The 18,348-nt window shown below is 31.0% G+C and overlaps 1 protein-coding gene across 13 annotated transcripts in view; it reads left to right on the top strand.

Moving 5' to 3' along the window:
- Positions 1-15,778, top strand: part of mtd (TLD domain-containing protein mustard) — a 916,705-nt gene extending 900,927 nt beyond the window's left edge. For all 13 annotated transcript variants that reach the window (XM_072540745.1, XM_072540746.1, XM_072540756.1 and 10 more), the window contains one exon: positions 10,089-15,778. The gene's annotated coding sequence lies outside the window, so the exon portion shown is untranslated. The remainder of the gene's footprint in view (positions 1-10,088) is intronic.
- The last annotated feature ends 2,570 nt before the right edge of the window (positions 15,779-18,348 follow it).

Consider the following 18,348-nt stretch of genomic DNA (forward strand, 5'->3'; position numbering starts at 1 on the left):
TTTTCTTTTAGAGTCAACGCAACATTATATTGATATAAAATTGTATTAAGTGCGTAATATATTATTATACAAATATAATTTATGTTTGGCCCAGATGTTATCTATTACAATCAGTCAACAGGATTCTCTAAACACCCCCGCTTCTAATCGAATTCATCTACTTTTTTAGAAATATTTTTTTAGTTAACCTTTTTCTAATCACAAACTGGATATGTTAGAAAAAAAAACACTTTTTTTAATTCTAGAAAATGATTGTTCCCTTTTTATTTTATATTACATATAAACGATTTCCAGTAGACTACAAATAAACCCGAGGAAAGTTTACAACGTGTGCTATTTAAAGTACAATAAAATTGATGTCTTGTTAAGTTTCAACAACAAACATTTAATGGTTTATAACGCTAAATAAAACGCAACGCAATATTTTAATTACTAACAGTATAGCGCTACAAATAGAATCACCGTAACAATCGGCGTCTTCAATATTTTGTTGTTTCATTGCAGTATCTTATGTTTGATTACATCATTAATAGAGAACTCAAGTGTCCTTATACAACTTCTTTGTATCACAGGAACTTTTGCTGATGATTAGGCCATATTAGCGTCGCGGTCGTATGATGATCTCACTATCGCTTCAAAATCCTACAGGGTCACCTAGAAAATAGGAGATCGTTTTCAGAGGGTGGTCAGAGGAGAAAGTGCTTGGATGCTAAAACGGTTCAGTTCAGAATTATTTTTTTGTTCAATTCTGAATGAGTTGAATGTGAATGAACTTTTAAGTGATTGATTATTTATGAAATTTTGACTGGTATTTCGCTTTAAGGGAAGCTGTGCTATATCCTCTCTATGGACAGGTATAGTTGTGCCTGTGCCGTATTTGGTCGCGTGTATTTATGTGTTTTTATGTTGTGCGCAGTCGTAGGTCGAACCGGTTGAGCTGTAATCTCCGCCTTTTCCTCAAACATTTCTGTGTTTCTCTTGCGTAGGATTTTCAGTTTTTATCAGAAATTTCCACGTTGGATGTACATTTAGGGCGGCATCCTTTCTGTTCATACCGCCTTTTGCTTCGATTTTTACGGACTCCCTAATTATTCTTGTTTTATAGTGTTGGATAATTTGGTTATAGAATTGGTTTCTTGACGTGATTGTAGTTCAATTTTGTGATCTGTGTTGTGTTGATGTGGTTTGCTGGTTTCTTATACTGAATGTGTGTTCTTCTAGTCGAGCGGATATTCATAGGTTGGTCTGTGACACGAGTTATAGTCGTTGACCCCATAAGCCAATACCCTAAATCCGATGCGTCAGCACCTGAACTATGATCGACCTGAATATAAAAATGCAACTTGCGAATTATTGTTTTATTTTCCAATGTGTAATGTATTTCATTTTAATTAATTATTATTCAGTCTGATTTGAAACTTTGTATAGTGAAGTCTAATTTTAATATTGTAACTTTTAAGAACGCAATAAAGTTCTCTCGCATTTGTAAATTAAATAATTATTTTTTAAAAATCGTCCCTGAAGGGCAGAAACTATCAGTGGCGCAGTCTTAGTGGATTTTTCGTAGAATTCCATTGCGGATATTCGTGAGTTTTAACTCTTTGACAAAAAAAGAACCGGTTTCCGTTTTTCATAAACTTTTCGAACTGTCAGTGATTTTGGGCTCCATCAGGACATCCAGAATTTCCAGGGACATCAGAATAAACAAGCAGAAGTACATAAATGTGGTAAGCTAATAATTTTTATTCATATTCAGACTCCTCTTTGCCTATTAAATCCTTTTGTGAAAATAATAGTCAAGAGTACGTATTATTTACTTATTATTTTTGATAGATAAGAATATAATTAAGAAAAAAAAAGTATTAAATAAAAATAAAATGACTTCACCAAGTACTTCAAATGCTACTATTATTGTACCTAAGTTAGATATCGCAAATTTAGCCATTATTCCTCGTTTTGATGGTAATATCAATAAACTTTATAGATTTATAAATGCTACCGAATCAATCTTACAACATTATTTTGATACAACTAATCCTAATAGCTTTCAAAATTGTTTATTATTGAACGGTATATTAAATAAATTAGAAGGAAGAGCTGAAGAAATAATTGCGATTAGCGGCAATACTGATTGGGATGGTATAAAAAATACATTAATTTTAAATTTTGCTGATCAAAGAGACGAAAATTGTCTAAATCAGGATCTAGTTAATCTTAAACAAAAGCCAAATGAATCACCTTATCAATTTCATGAAAAGGTGCTAGATTTATTAAATTCTATTTGTAACTATATAGATTTACACCATCTTGGTCAGGAACGTACATACAAACGAGATTTCTTTAACAAACAAGCATTAAAAACATTTTTAGCAGGTTTAAGAGAACCTTTAGGACCCATAATTCGGGCAATGAGACCACAATCTATCGAGCAAGCTATACAATTCATTAAAGAAGAAGATAATATTAAATACTATCAAAAAAGTCAAAATTTTAATACTAACAATAATAATAATAATAGTAACAAATATTCTAGAAACCCAAACTATAATTTTCGTTTAAATTCCCAAATAAATTCTCGCAATAATAGACATTTTCAACCTTCACAATCACATCAGTATCAAAGAAACACTCCCCAAAACTATCAGTATAATGTCCAAAATTCTAATAGGCCAACTCAAAATGTTTGGCGACCAAATCCAAATTTTGTTCCCAACAGACCCACTAACATGAGTACATCTACTAGGAATAGTATTCCCCAGTTCAGAAATAGCTTTCAAAACTCTAACAAGCCAGCTCAGAACGCTTGGCGATCAAATCCCAATTTTGCTCCAAACACATCTACTCCTATGAGTACAACTACTAGAAATAGTACTCCCCAATTCAGGAATAATTTCCACAACCCTAGAAATCCAAATCAAAATTTTACATTCGAAGAACTATATAATACTGAATACGAATCGATTAATAATAGTGATCACCAAAATACTTCTCAGACTTCTCATCAACAAACTTATGATATTGTTAACGAAGAGCATCATCAAAATTTTCAAGACGGCATCTTTCAAAACCAACCGACTTAATAGAATTAAATTTTTCCACAAATAAAAGAGAACTGCCATATATTCAGATTCATGATCCTCCATTAAAGTTACTGGTAGATACAGGTTCCTCTAAATCCTTTTTAAATCCCGAAAAAGCTAACCTTTTTTACAAAAATTATATCTTTTATGAACCCTTTGTTGTTTCCGCAGTATTTCAAAGTACAAAGAAGGATTTTTGTGCAGAAATCCCCATTTTTTCAGAATTTAATCAGGAAGGTAAGATTAAGTTCCATCTTTTTGATTTTCATAGAAGTTTCGATGGTCTTTTAGGACTAGATAATATAAAATATCTTAATGCCAAGTTAGATTTCGTAAATTCTCATTTAACTACTCCACATTCTAGTATACCTATAACGTATTATAAATCTGATCTAAAAATAATCTTTAAACAAAAATTGGACCCCTTATCTTGTAGTGTAGCTAAAATTCCAGTTTCTCAAAAATCAGGATGTATATTTATCCCTAACCAAACTATTCAAAAATGTGAAATCCCTGCATGTCTCTCGAACGCAATAGACGGTTTTGCTCTAGTCGAAATCTATAACCGAACCCAAGATGAAATTTTTGTCACCTTAGATGCTCCAATTGATACTGTTCCTTTTGACGAAAATTGTCATGAATTATTCCATGCAGACATAGTGCCTGCAGACGAAATCGAAAAATTTAATATTGAAAATTTAATCCGTACATCTCATATGAACTCTGAAGAAAAACAAAATATTCTAAAAATTTGTAATAAATATTCTAATCTTTTTCATAGCGAGGATAAACCTCTTACATTTACAAATAGAGTTAAGCATTTTATAAAAACTAAGGATGAACTACCTATTTATAGTAAATCGTATAGATACCCCTTTGTTCATAAACCAGAAGTAAATAGTCAAATAAACAAAATGTTAGAACAAGGAATTATTAGACCAAGCAACTCACCTTGGTCTTCGCCTATCTGGGTAGTACCCAAAAAAGCAGATGCATCAGGAAAAAAGAAATGGAGAATTGTCGTAGATTATAGGAAACTGAACGAGAAAACAATTCCAGACAAATACCCATTACCAAATATTATCGATACACTTGATAAATTAGGCAGATGCAACTATTTTAGTACACTTGATCTAGCTAGTGGTTTTCATCAGATTGAGATGCACCCAGACGATATTCCCAAGACAGCTTTTAATGTTGAGAATGGACATTATGAATATGTTCGTATGCCATTTGGACTCAAGAATGCTCCTGCAACTTTTCAGAGAGTTATGGACGATATTCTGCGAGGTCTTCAAGATGACATCTGTCTTGTTTACTTAGACGATATAATTATTTTTTCTACTTCACTACAAGAGCATATTGTAAATTTAGAAAAAGTTTTTAAACGTTTACAAGCCAATAATTTTAAAATACAATTAGATAAGTGTGAATTTCTAAGAAAAGAAGTAGCCTATCTTGGTCATATTGTAACTACAGAAGGTGTAAAACCAAACCCAGATAAAATTAATGCAATTGTCAAATATCCAATTCCTAAAACAGCACGCGAAATAAAAGGATTTTTAGGATTGTTAGGATATTACAGGAGATTTATAAAAGATTTTGCTAGGCTAACTAAACCGTTAACGAAATGTTTAAAAAAGGATGCTAAGATAGAACACACTCCAGAATTTGTAAAATGTTTCGAAGATTGTAAAAATCTATTAATTAATGAACCTATACTTCAGTATCCAGATTTTGATAAAGATTTTATATTAACTACTGATGCAAGTAATGTAGCAGTAGGAGCCGTATTATCTCAACTGGTAAATGGTCAAGACAAACCAGTAGCTTATGCATCGAGAACATTAAACGAGTCCGAACAAAACTACAGTGTTATAGAAAAAGAACTTCTTGCGATAGTATGGGCAACTAAATATTTTAGACCTTATCTATTTGGAAGACAATTTAAAATTATGACAGACCATAAACCTTTACAGTGGCTTATGTCTCTAAAAGAACCAAATTCACGATTAGTGAGATGGCGTTTAAAATTAGAGGAATTCGATTACATAATCGAATACAAGAAAGGAAGTTGCAATGCAAATGCAGACTCCCTATCTAGAATAGAGATTAATTGTAATGAATTTTTAAAATACATGGAAGAACAAAATAAGACTCCGACAAGGAATGATGATGATAGCGTTTCGATGGCTGTAAATATCGACGACGACATTAACGAAGAAAATTTAGAACAAGGAAATGACCAAGATAACGACATTGAAGATAACGAAGATGATGGAGAAACTGTACATACTAGTATAGAAGATCCAATACTAGGAATGCTCATTTCTGATAAAAATCTCAATGTTTTTGATCACCAAATTGTAATTGATTTTGTTTTACACTCAGCTGCCAAACCAAAAATTGAAAAAATATTTCCCAACAGAAAAAGACTTTATATCCAAATTTCAAAAAATAATATTGTACAAGAAACTATTAATATATTTAAAAATTACATTGACCCAAAATACAAATATGCTGTGTACTTCAAAGAAGACACCTTTATACCAGAAATATTAGAAACGTTAAAAAACACATTTAAAAATTCTGCCTACAAGTTAATAAAATGTAACAGCATCTTAAAAGATTTAGTAGACAAAGATGAACAGCATGAAAAAATAAGGTTATTTCATGAAGGAAAAACCAATCACCGAGGCATTCTAGAAACAGAAACTAGAATTAAACGTACCTACTATTGGCCAGGAATAAAACAAGATGTAACAGATTTTATAAATAATTGTAATATTTGCCAAGTAAATAAATATGATCGTAATCCGCCAAATCAAAAATTAATGATTACACCCACAGCTACAAAACCGTTTGAAATAATATTTGCAGACACTTTTCAAAGTCAAGGCCAAAAATTTCTTACTATAATAGACACATTTTCTAAATACGGTCAAGCATACCCACTTTCAGCTTTGACAAGTACTGAAATTGTAAGAGCTTTTCTAACCTTCATGACACATCATGGAATTCCTGATCTCGTAACTATGGACCGAGGCACAGAATTAAAAAACTCTGTTGTACAAGAATTCTTCGACATACATAAAGTAAAAACTCATTATGTTACTACAAATAGTACCCAATCTAAAGGATCTATAGAGAGATTTCATTCTACTCTAATAGAACACCTACGAATAATTAGAAGTAAATCAGATGGAAAAATTGATATCTTAAATCAAATGCCTTATGCTATTTTAGGATATAATAACTCAATACATTCCGTAACTCAACAAAAGCCTATAGATATTATAAATGGTCACATTAACACTAAAGAAATATTTGATATGAACATAGACCAAAAACTGATTAATAATTATATGCAAAAACATAGAGATATGACCAAAGAGATCTATAAAGAACTTAATAAAAAATTGATCGAACAAAAAGAAAAAAGTATTGAATATCACAATAAGGATCGACACGAACCACTCACATACGAAGAAGACAGTGATGTTTACAGGAAAAACACTACACTTGTACGAAATAAACTTAACCCTAAATTTATGAAAGAAAAAGTTCTTAAAGATACAAAAATTAAAGTTGCTACCCAAAAAAGACTTTTACACAAACAAAACTTAAGACGACCAAAAACTAACCGGAAAAAACTCTTACAGGTTCCTAATGATTACGACGATGGTCCTGGGCCTTCAACAAACCGAGACTAAAGACTTAATAAACAAATTTTATTATCGACAGATATTGTAGAGAATTTTAATAATACTATTTCTCTCATAAAGAGTAACCAAAAAGTAATTTTCTCTGGTTTAGAATCTATTCGTTCAAACCTTAATAAATTTATTTTTAATTTCGAAGATTTCCTTATAACTAGAAATATTTTAGATTTTTAATAGATATTTTTAATTTAAATATTATATTACAGTTGCTAACAGAAATAGAAAACTCTATAACATTTGCGAGACTAGGTATTTTAAATAGTAGTATAGTAAAGATTAATGAACTAAAGTCAATATTAACTTAAACTATGAAATATCATTCAAGAAACGAACTAATTTATCCGAATATTACATCAGACATAAATAAATATTATAATATCTTAGAAAGAGAAGCGTACTACTCTAACTTGACAATTGTTTTCATTGTCCATGTTCCAATAGCTTATCCCGACGAATACTCCTACTATCATTTATACTCGATCCCTACTGTAAATCGAACTACCATAGTACCCCCTAACACCTATCTGATAATGAATGAAAATTTTTACCAATACACATCTGTACCATGCTCCAATTTGAAGCCAAAATTCTTTTGTCCCGAGAATCATTTGAAAAGTAAAAATGAAGAAGACTGTCTATTCCAACTCCTTAAACTGAAATCTAATCCTACGAGATGCCAAAGAATAGAAGTTCACATTTCAAAAAATATCATCCAACAAGTAGATGAGTCCCACTACATCGCTGTTTTGGTAACCAAAACCAAAATCCAAATGAACTGTACCAACACAGATCTTCAATTAATTTCTGGAAATTATCTCATCACAGTTCCCTTCCAATGCCAGTTTAGCACAGAAGACCAAACATTTAGCAATAATCGCCTCATTTCTGAAAGTCAGCCACTATTACTTCCGAATATAGTTATTCCTCATCCTCATCAAGAAGAGATTCCTAAAGTTCATATCGAAGATGTCCAACTGGACAAGATTCATTTAGTTAAGAAGAAACAAAAAGAAATTAAAACATTGATACTTAAAAACTCAAAAGCTACTAGTCCTTTTAACTTTTGGAACCTATCAATAATATTTTTGATTATAATAATTTTTGCATATTTTGGTATTAAATGTATAAGAAGAACGAATTCACAAAGAAAAGATGATAATCCCATGGAGAGTGTTCACATCCAAGATGATCCTGAAGAAAACCTACCACAAGCCCAACCTAGGTCATTTTTCAATTCCATGAAAAATTCCAGAAACTAAGGGTGGAGGAGTTATAGTCGTTGACCCCATAAGCCAATACCCTAAATCCGATGCGTCAGCACCTGAACTATGATCGACCTGAATATAAAAATGCAACTTGCGAATTATTGTTTTATTTTCCAATGTGTAATGTATTTCATTTTAATTAATTATTATTCAGTCTGATTTGAAACTTTGTATAGTGAAGTCTAATTTTAATATTGTAACTTTTAAGAACGCAATAAAGTTCTCTCGCATTTGTAAATTAAATAATTATTTTTTAAAAATCGTCCCTGAAGGGCAGAAACTATCAGTCACGTATTTTTAATCACAAGTGCCACAAGCTATGCTGTAAACTCCATGATTTTCTAGAGCTATTTTATCTTTTGGGTTTCTTAGTGTGCATTCGACTGTTCTTAGGGGCTTATATGCCATATATAAAAGCCGTCCAATTGTGATGTAGGGGAGAACTGCTTTGGATTTATGTGTTCTGGTGGTTTTGTCTATCGGAGTATGGTAACGATGTTCTGTGGCTTTCCTGATTATTTTTTTATTATAATCGTTTCATTTTAAAGTGCCCTTTGTTCTTAAAAATTCTTCTTCGCGGTTGTATTCATCGCTTATTCGTTTGGATATTATTATCAGAGTGTTGGCAACTGCTTCTATTTTTGAAGAATGGTGGTATTCTAATATCTATATGTGTGAGTTGGTTTTCAGTAAACGGTATATCCCAGTGGGAATGGTGGCCTGGATGGAATACTGGGATATACCGTTTACCGTTTTAAGCAGGTGACACAGATAGATATTTAAACTCTTTCTCAAACCACCATCCTTCACAAATACAAGCAGTTGCCAACACACTCATAACAAGATCCATACGACTATGCGATGAATACAACCAACAAGAAGAATATTATAACGGATAAAGATTTAAAACGATATCAGAGGGAGGTCCGCCTACAGCTTAGCCTACAAATAAAAAACGAAAATGTTGGAAAATTAACTTTGATCAAATAAAAGGCACATCGAGCACAGTTTAATTTAATCTTGCCCAAGTACTTTCGATCCCTAGATCATCTTCAGGGGCATCTGAAATAAGCCAAGAAAGAATTCAGATGCCCCTGCAGATGATCTAGGGATCGAAAGTACTTGGGCAAGATTAAATTAAACTGTGCTCGATATATGCCTTTTATTTGATCAAAGTTCATTTATTCGAGCATTCAACCTTATATTTATTTGTTGGAAAATTGACGATTTGCTTCTAAACATAGTCTCCTTTTGACTCGATATACTTTACCCAGCGATTCTCTAACTTCTTTAAACTTTCTAAAAAATACGCTTTTTCATAGTCTACAAAGTAGGCCTGCGTCACGGTGATGAGCTCTTCATTAGACTCAAATTTCTCGGCTCTGTGAGTAACTTTTCCCAGTTTGGAAACAAAAACATGTCGCACGATGCCAAATCTGAAAAATACCGTGGCTGGGTCAGCAGTTCGTAGCCCAATTCGACCAATTGGGCCGTGTCGACGGCGGAAGTGTGAGCCGGTGCGTTGTCATAGCAGAAGAGCACTTTTTCTCCGCCAAATGTGGCCGTTTTTTGGATGTCCAATCGGCCTAATGTCGAGGTAGATCACAGATCAGACCGATAGGACAGTTTCGTCTGTTTCTTTATCCATGATGGGTACCAGTGGATCCACATTTCGTCGACAGTCACGAAACGAAGCAGAAACTTCTTCGGATTGCGCCTAAACGGTGACAAACACTATTCTGAAGTAGTCTCATGGTTACGCTTGATTCATTGTAACGATTTCATTTCCATACGTTGGACATTTAATATCTTAGCAGATATTAGATACAGTTTAAAAATACAATTTATTTCAAAGTATATAGGACTTAAAAAATAATTCTTCATCTGATTTGTAAATTTGTTCGTATTAATTATGCAACCAACAATACACTGCAAGAACCACCCGCAGTTGCATCATTTCATCTTTTGTATTAAGATGTGATTATGATCTTTAATCGATATTTGTTGTGTTTTTGTTGCAGGAGGAGAGAAACTCGCGTTAAACAGTGGTGCATATCAAGAAGGCGTGAAAAACAATATTTTTACAAACTAATAAAGATTTAAAATTAGCCGGAGCTTTAGTCGTAGAACCAGAGAGTAACACAACTGCACAACTGTTGGAAACAAACAAGAAACATCTAAAAGAGAAACAATATTGAAAAAAAATGAGAGATATTTATTGTAGAGGTAACGGCTGCCGTACAATTATTATGGCTCGTTCAAATTAGTTTTTTATGAATAAATAATGTTATTGATTGAAAAATTGTTAACGATTAATATACATTGTACGCTTATATAGCTCATCAATTGTCGGCACCAGCAAAATTACCTGAAACGGTGGCTAATAAATACCTTTATTTTTATTAAATGAAGAATATAACTATAAAAGGCTTGTTTCCTCTTGTGTATTATGCAATGTATATTATAATATATTCATTACGGACCTTTTTATAGACCAGAGAGGTTACAGTCATAAATATTATAGCATATATTTTATTCCATCAGGTATTTATAAGTGCGTATTTTGATACTTCTTTAATTTTACTTCCCTATTTGCTTAGTTATTGAAGCAATAATCACACCCGTTAGAAAATCCATGTATATAAAATAAATAATAATTTTTGTAAGTTTCTTGTTTTTTACCAGTGATATGAAGTAATAAATGGCGTTACAGATACACAGGGTGTTCCAAAATGTGTTTTAGTCTATTCTGATCTACTTTATGATTATTCTTTGCCTTAACAATTCTTTCTCTGTTCATGTTTATGCGTTAGTACAATTAATGCGTCTTTAGCGTTAATTAAGTTGTTGGTTTTTAATAGCATTTGGTATTTAGTACTAATGAGAAGGCATAACCAATCTGCCAACTCTTATAAAGATCAGAAATTTATGTATAATGGTCCCACTGCATGCAGTAAAGATCATAACTATAATTATCTCTACGTTGACAAAGAGTGACTTCAGGTGGTATAAGCCGATCGTACACAAGAACAATAAGAAGGACGCATTGCTCAGAATCGGGAGCGTCATCGGACTGGGTAAGAATATGACTAATCGAAGACAGAAAAGTAGCAGATATATAACAGTTCAACTAAAAGAAAACACGAAATGTTGAATTTTAGGAAAATTCAGAAAGTTATACAATGTCTCCCTAATTGACCGTAGAAAAAAAACAAAAAATGTTTATTAAAAATATTTACACTTACTCAAGATCGGCCACCGGTGAATTGAAGGTCATTTACCTCCTCGGCCCATATGCTAACTTTAAAAGCAGGTAATCGTTTAGAAGTGACAAAAAGCTAAGGTACATTACCCTCTTCTCGTCGGCAGAAAAAAACAGTAATATATAATTTGATGAGATAATAAGGGAAGGCTCACCAATCAACCGTACATTGAAACATGTGTTGAAAAACCCTGGGAAGGAAATGAAATTATATTTTATATCATGTTTAAATTACTTCGCAGAAAGTTAACTTACGCAAACGTGGTTTTTTCACTACTAAACTGTACTAAATAAACTAATTACGTGATGTCGGGTGCCATTCTGGCGGCGAACGAAGAATGAGATAAAATCGGTGTGTTCGGTTATTTATAACTGAGTGTCAATATATACATTCTTAGTCGTTATTTGAACTTGTGTTTTTTATTACACAACGGGTTTTAACTTGACGAAATTGAATTACATGGAAGATCTCGAAATTAAGTCGTAGTCAGCAACAAAATTACGCATTTTTCTAAATAGTCTAAACAGACAGATTTAATGATTTGGGAACTCGAAAAACGGCGTGGCTTGGTACAGTACTGTCAAAAGTTTTAAGCTTTAGGAAAATAGAATGTTAACTCTTAATCTTTTAACGTGAAAGTATTCCACTGTATTTTAGTAGGTTTGTTCGTTGTTGTTCTTTTCTTCTCCCAGTCGGTGACAATTGGGAACAATATCGGTGCTACTGCACAGCCGTGTCGTACCTCGAATTGTAGATATGATTGATTTAGTCTTCCATTTTGCTCAATACTAATTGTTGCAGATAATTGGTTTACAATAAATTGGAACATCCTTAATAGTAATCCCAATGGATATTATTTAATGAGAGGGTTAAGGCATATACAATTATGTATTTGTGATGTAGATAACATTAAAAAAGTTGGTGAGGCTGTAACATTTTAGGCTGTGACCTCTCATTATGTATGTGTATAATTTTTGTAAATTCTTTTATTCGAACTTAATTTAGAAGTACAAAATATTTAGCAGAGTAACTAATTTTACTAGGCGTAGTAGATACTAGAAATTTTATATAGTGGGTACAAAAATTAACGTAATTTTTGAATATTTGGCTTTTTGATAAGTGTACAAAAAATTGTTGGAATTTTTTTTAGAAATATATCGAGTATCAAAATATTAGAAACTTATGTTAGTTTTTGTACCCATTGTGTAGCCCGTCTTTAGTTTTAACACTTAAATTTTTATATTACTGTATTATGTACATAATGATATTCACAAAGAACTGTCAAAATCCATTTACATAATACGTTAAAGCAGAAACTTTACCAAAGATATAACCCTGTGGTGTACCAATATTTTTAACGTAAATTATCGCGAATTTTAATATTGATCTAAATGCATTTTGACAGGTTTTTTATTTACTTATTTATGGAAAATATTCCCAAAAAAATTACAAAAAAAGTAAAATATATACAGGGCGGCTAAATGTTCTAATCTCAAAGGTTTGTGTTTATGTGAAAATTGATATACTATTGACAGTTTGGTGAAAAGACGGTTTTTGTTATAGGTAAGGTACTTCTTTAATGAAATAACAAAGTGTAGACATTTTAGGGATATTCTTGTCTTCAGAAAATGGATGACATCTATTTCAAGGAACTTTACTTTATTCACATGTAGATATAGGTACATGGATACGTTGTTTAACAAATCCTAGACTGATATTTTGACTCTTATAAAAATACCAAATACCATCATCTAAATTTGCAGTATTTATCGTTAGCCATTGTTAATCAGACTTAATTTTAATAATCGAAAGTTTGTTAAATAAGTTTCCAAATTCAATTATATAACGAACATCATAGATAAACTGTAGCTTTTTTCGTTTTAATTGTCAAGGCAAATACTTTTATCGTTCTAAGAAATTTTTAAGTGTAATCTCGTAATCTTCAATAGTAATCTGAAAAGATAGCTGCACATTGAAAATTACAAAAGAAATAACTTCTAATTTTTATTTCTTTTATTATATTCTCAATTATTTCTTATGAAAATACATTTAGCAATATTGTTGACATATCACAGCCCTGTCTGACACCACTTTTTATCTTTATTTGGGTATCTTTGAAGTTTCTGTCAAAATATGCCTTCTGTCATTTTCACGCAAACACTGCACTTGGGTATTCACAGAAATCAGTTGCCCTCTGTACACTAGTTTAAATATATTTAAAGATTTTGACATATGTATAAAACAAACTGTTGAAATCAACAATGATAAAAAATTGCATTCAGGTAATTTTGCCATAAAGATAATAAAGTATTTTTTGAAAGAGATTACTTATGCAGATCAATGTAGCTTTGATTTTTTACGTTCCAAAATATGGAATTTTAGTTTACCTAGTCATTTTTTTGTATTCTGGTAACCAGATGGTTGGAAGAGTGTATGTGTAAATATGTATGTGTACCATAGAGTCTATTCTTTGTTGTTCGGTACTTGAGTTTTAGGGTTGTGGGCAAAAAGAAAAAAAAAATATTCTTTTCCATTTCGGTTATTGCTGGTAAATATATGAGTAAAAAGATTTTATAATGTATCGTATGATGTAGATTTTTTAAAAATCATCTTAATTATAATATAAAAATATTAAATAATCTTAAGTCTCCCATATAAATAGGATTTTTCCTACAAGTTCCATTGCACGTCATTAATCAGTTGTAGTTGTGTACAATCAAGGTCGTACAGCGTTGCCTGCTAATTGTGATAGTGATATGGTTAAAAGAATTTTATAATAAAAGATATAATAATATCGAAGGAGAGACTTTTTCTAAAGTACATTTTTTGTTGTAAATATTATTTACTATTAAATAAGTATCTAATAACGTTGTTACTGGTTTAAGGCATACTAAAAAAATATTTTCGAATGCCACTAACATGTAAATTTATATCTACGAGGTGGTTTGACATTAATCTAGTTTAAGAAAACATCTAAATTAATACGCTTGCTTTTTTAACTTTTTCTCTTCCGAAAAATAATTTTTTTTTGCTTGACTTTTTTAAAATAGTGTGAAGTTTCAGCCATGACCTCATCGTTCGTTTCAAGACGGTATCGTCCAACGTTAATTTTTTTAGTTTAGAGACAGTAAATAGTCAGATAACGCTAAATCTGGAAAATACGATTGAGCAGAATTTTTCTTATGTCAAACTGAGGCATTTTTTCTAAAATCGGCATCATAATAGCCCAACAGAGCTGCATAGTATTCGCCAGTTGTAAATGATATCTTTCGCCCACCATATTTTCGGTTGATAAGATGATCTTGCACTTCTTTAGCAGGCCTTCGTCGCTTTAGGGCGACCTATATTTCACACACGTATCTGTTTTTGTTTAGAATACTCCAATATTTCACTTATGCTCATTGCGATGAAAACTTGTCATAAACATCATCAAATTCAACTTTGATTTCTGTGCTTTTTTCCTTTCCAATAAAGGTACTGGACGATATTTGACTTACTTCAATTCAAAACACTCATCGACGGCTAAAAATAAAATTAACCGTTATTTTTGCATAAAACTTTCTTAGACGTCATATATTGGATGACAGATGTCAAAACCAAATACAATTCGTTCCCATATAACCTTATTTATCGAAGGCTAAGTTAATGTTAAGGCACCAAATTTATTTTAATACAAGCGTTTTAGACCGTGACTTACAAAGTCCGGTTACATTAATAGTTTACCCGTAATAGTTTAGTTCAGTTAAATTAATAGTTAACTCTTTATATCATATGAAATTATAATTTACTTTTATTCATTTATACTCTTGATCCAATCTTTATGTAACATTGAAAACACGTACTCATTTAACAATTATCATTTTTTTTGTATTTTGTGAATATAAATACAAAAAAAACTCGTATTAGATTTGTCATAAGAAGAGGACATGCACAGATACTTATTTTATGCACCTTACAAAATTTAATGAAAACAGAATTATATGCTATTTATATTTATGTTATATAATTTGTTACTAGTTGGTTACCATTATGTCCTCTTTTCTTTTATAAAATTACTCAGCAAAATGTACATCAATGCTTGCTAATCGTGTGCATATCATACTAGAAATTAAACTAACGACCAAATAATTATTAGACTGATATTAAAGTTAGTTCGGAAAAATTCGACTAACGTTGAAAGATGGCATTTCATAAAATTAATACAACACGTATTTATAACGACTGGTTTGAGTTGGTCGCTTGAACGTACCTATAACAACAAAGGATAGACTTGAAATTGTTACTTTGCTTTGTTTGGTCGCATAGCTTACAACGAATGACTGTTTATAGTATAGTTAGGAGAACCACTTGATGAAGTCAATTCGTGGTTTTAAGTGTTTTTTAAGTAAGTTTTTAATTTAAAGTGTTATATATTAAAATTTAATGAATCAATAAAGTTTTCAGTAGTAGGTCAAGAGTTTTAGATTTTTAATACGTTTTTCTGTTAATTTTAACATTATCCCACACTCTTATGCAAAACATTTTAATGTGAACAAAGGTAACAGCGATATTGTTTATTTTTGTAGAAATCACAGCTCAGGGTGGTTCATCAGGTATATGTTAAAAGTAAGGCCAGTATAGAAGCCTAAAAAGTTTTTCAATTTTCTTTTCAACATTTCTGGAAATAAGTAAGGCGAAAAAATATTTATTTAATAGTACAATCAATACGAGATCAGTTTAGACTTGGTTATAGATATCCAGGACCTGGATTTTTTAGAAATCTTCCCAGAAAGTTTTTTTATAACTAGAATTTTTGTAAGCCCAGCTGTAATATTGGTATAAAAATGAAGAAAAAAAAATTGATGAAAATCAACATAACAGACTCATATTTTTTCAACAGTTTAACATGAATATCTTGAAAAGTAGTGCATCTACAACAAAAATGGATAGAATTAAAATTGTTCACAAAGAAATTTCATATCAAAATATGCTCGTGAAAAGCTAAAAGTGAAAATACGCTAAATAAAGGTGTAAAAATAACGTTTTGGGAATTTATTCATGAGAAACCGGAAAATTTGTAAAGTTTCTGTAAATTTGGTAAAAAATGTTATGGCCCAAATAAAATTTAATACACTTTTGCACATTTTTCACATTTGGTCCCGGTGGAAATAGCCTCAAATTAGCTGTCAATTAAGTTTCACAGAACAAAATATTGCGTTGGCAGTGTTGCCATGTCCTTATAATGTATATGTTATATGCTTCGAATACAAAGAGAAAAAGCTTTTAAAAAGTACATTGTTATTATATTATTGTAGGGATTCTGCATTTTTATGATTTATATAAAACACAAATAAATGAATATTTGTTTCTTTTGATATTAATTGCAGTTAATTATTAGAAACATTTTTTGACAATTGCCTTTTGATAGGTTGGCGGATAGATTTGGCAATAGAGTCTCAAACCACCAGATGCCAGATTGCAACAGATGTCTTTTTAACTTTATTATTTATATTGACAGTTTATTATTTACTTTTAAAAACTGTTTTTAAACTATTTACTTTTTCTTTTTTGGTAATTCTAGACTATTAATTTTTTGTAATGTTTCATTTGTAATGTAAATTTTAACACTGCCAAACACCAATATTTCGTTCTGTCCAAACTCATTTGAGGCTATCTTCACCGGGACCAAATGTGAAAAATGTCAAATTCAAGAAATTTCTGCGTGAAAAATTCTTTCTTATATAAATCGCTGATTTGTTTACGTATAGAGAAACAAACAAGCTTTCAAACCAATTTTACAACATTGAAATCTGTTAATAAGGTGAAAATAGGGAATGTTTTAAAATGATTATTGATACTATTCTAATATGATAATATTCAAACTATATATCTTTATCTAGGCTTAATGCAAACCCTCATAAACCTTAGAAATAAATACGCATGCCCGAAAAAAAATGAATCCTAAAGTACAGCAACGTCCATCACTATATACAGTATTTCTATTTACACACAAGTGATAAAACATTTGGGGATCAATTTTGCAAAAAGTTTTATTATGTTCAAATCGACATGAACCATATGATGGTTTAGCCCCATCCGACGATTTGATAAAATCATGTATCTACTGCATAAATGTTTACAGGGGTGGATATAGAAACTATTTACAAAAATTTTGAAATTCTTCGGAAAATTCGGTTCTTTTAGCCCTTATATCAGTTTTTCCACTGTCTTCTCATTTTTGTCATCTAAATCCTAATTTCTTCACAATTTTTTTAAAAAACGATAGTTTACCAGTTATAATCCCTTCATTTCTAACAGATTCGTAAACAGTGTTCATGTGCGTGTCTTATTTTGTGGATATTAGCAAATGTATTAATGGTAATTCGTATAATGTATTCCTCAAATGAATAATTAACCGATGACTTGATGCTGGGCTTACAAATGCTTCTTTTCGGTGAACCAAATTTTGAAGTCGATGATTTGTTTCATTTCTTAATTACCCCCTTTACCGTACTTTATGAGAAACTAGTTGCTTGAGCTACTATCTCGCTTACGCTTACTCGCTCTGTTGGAGATAAAGGAGTTATGCAATATTCCAAATCTTCCCGTTTCATTAATAAATAAACGTTAAAGATAATTTGCCTCCCTTGACTATGTACCAATTTTTTTTGTTACTTTCTCCGTAAAGCCACTTGATTTTAGATAATAGATAAGATAATTATATTATCTAATAGATATCAGTTATGTAAAAACATAATTTAATTTATATTTTTAGTACAATAGTTCATAAGTAGCTGTTTTAGTAGATTCACTAATCTTCGCCAGCCCTAATCAATTTGGCGCCACTTCCACTACTGATATCCATATTTTGATTGATTGTAATATTTCAAAATAGTTTTTAAATCTAGTTTTCTATTATATATGTTAACATTAGCAATTTGTATAACAAGGAATTTTCATCGCAGCAAACTTTTGAAACCTTTCAAATTTTCTTATAAGTTTCACAAGTGGTGAAACATTTGTGGATCAATTTTGCAAA

This window comes from Diabrotica undecimpunctata, chromosome 8 (genome assembly GCF_040954645.1).
Source record: "Diabrotica undecimpunctata isolate CICGRU chromosome 8, icDiaUnde3, whole genome shotgun sequence".
In the NCBI taxonomy this organism is placed as follows: Eukaryota; Metazoa; Arthropoda; class Insecta; order Coleoptera; family Chrysomelidae; genus Diabrotica; species Diabrotica undecimpunctata.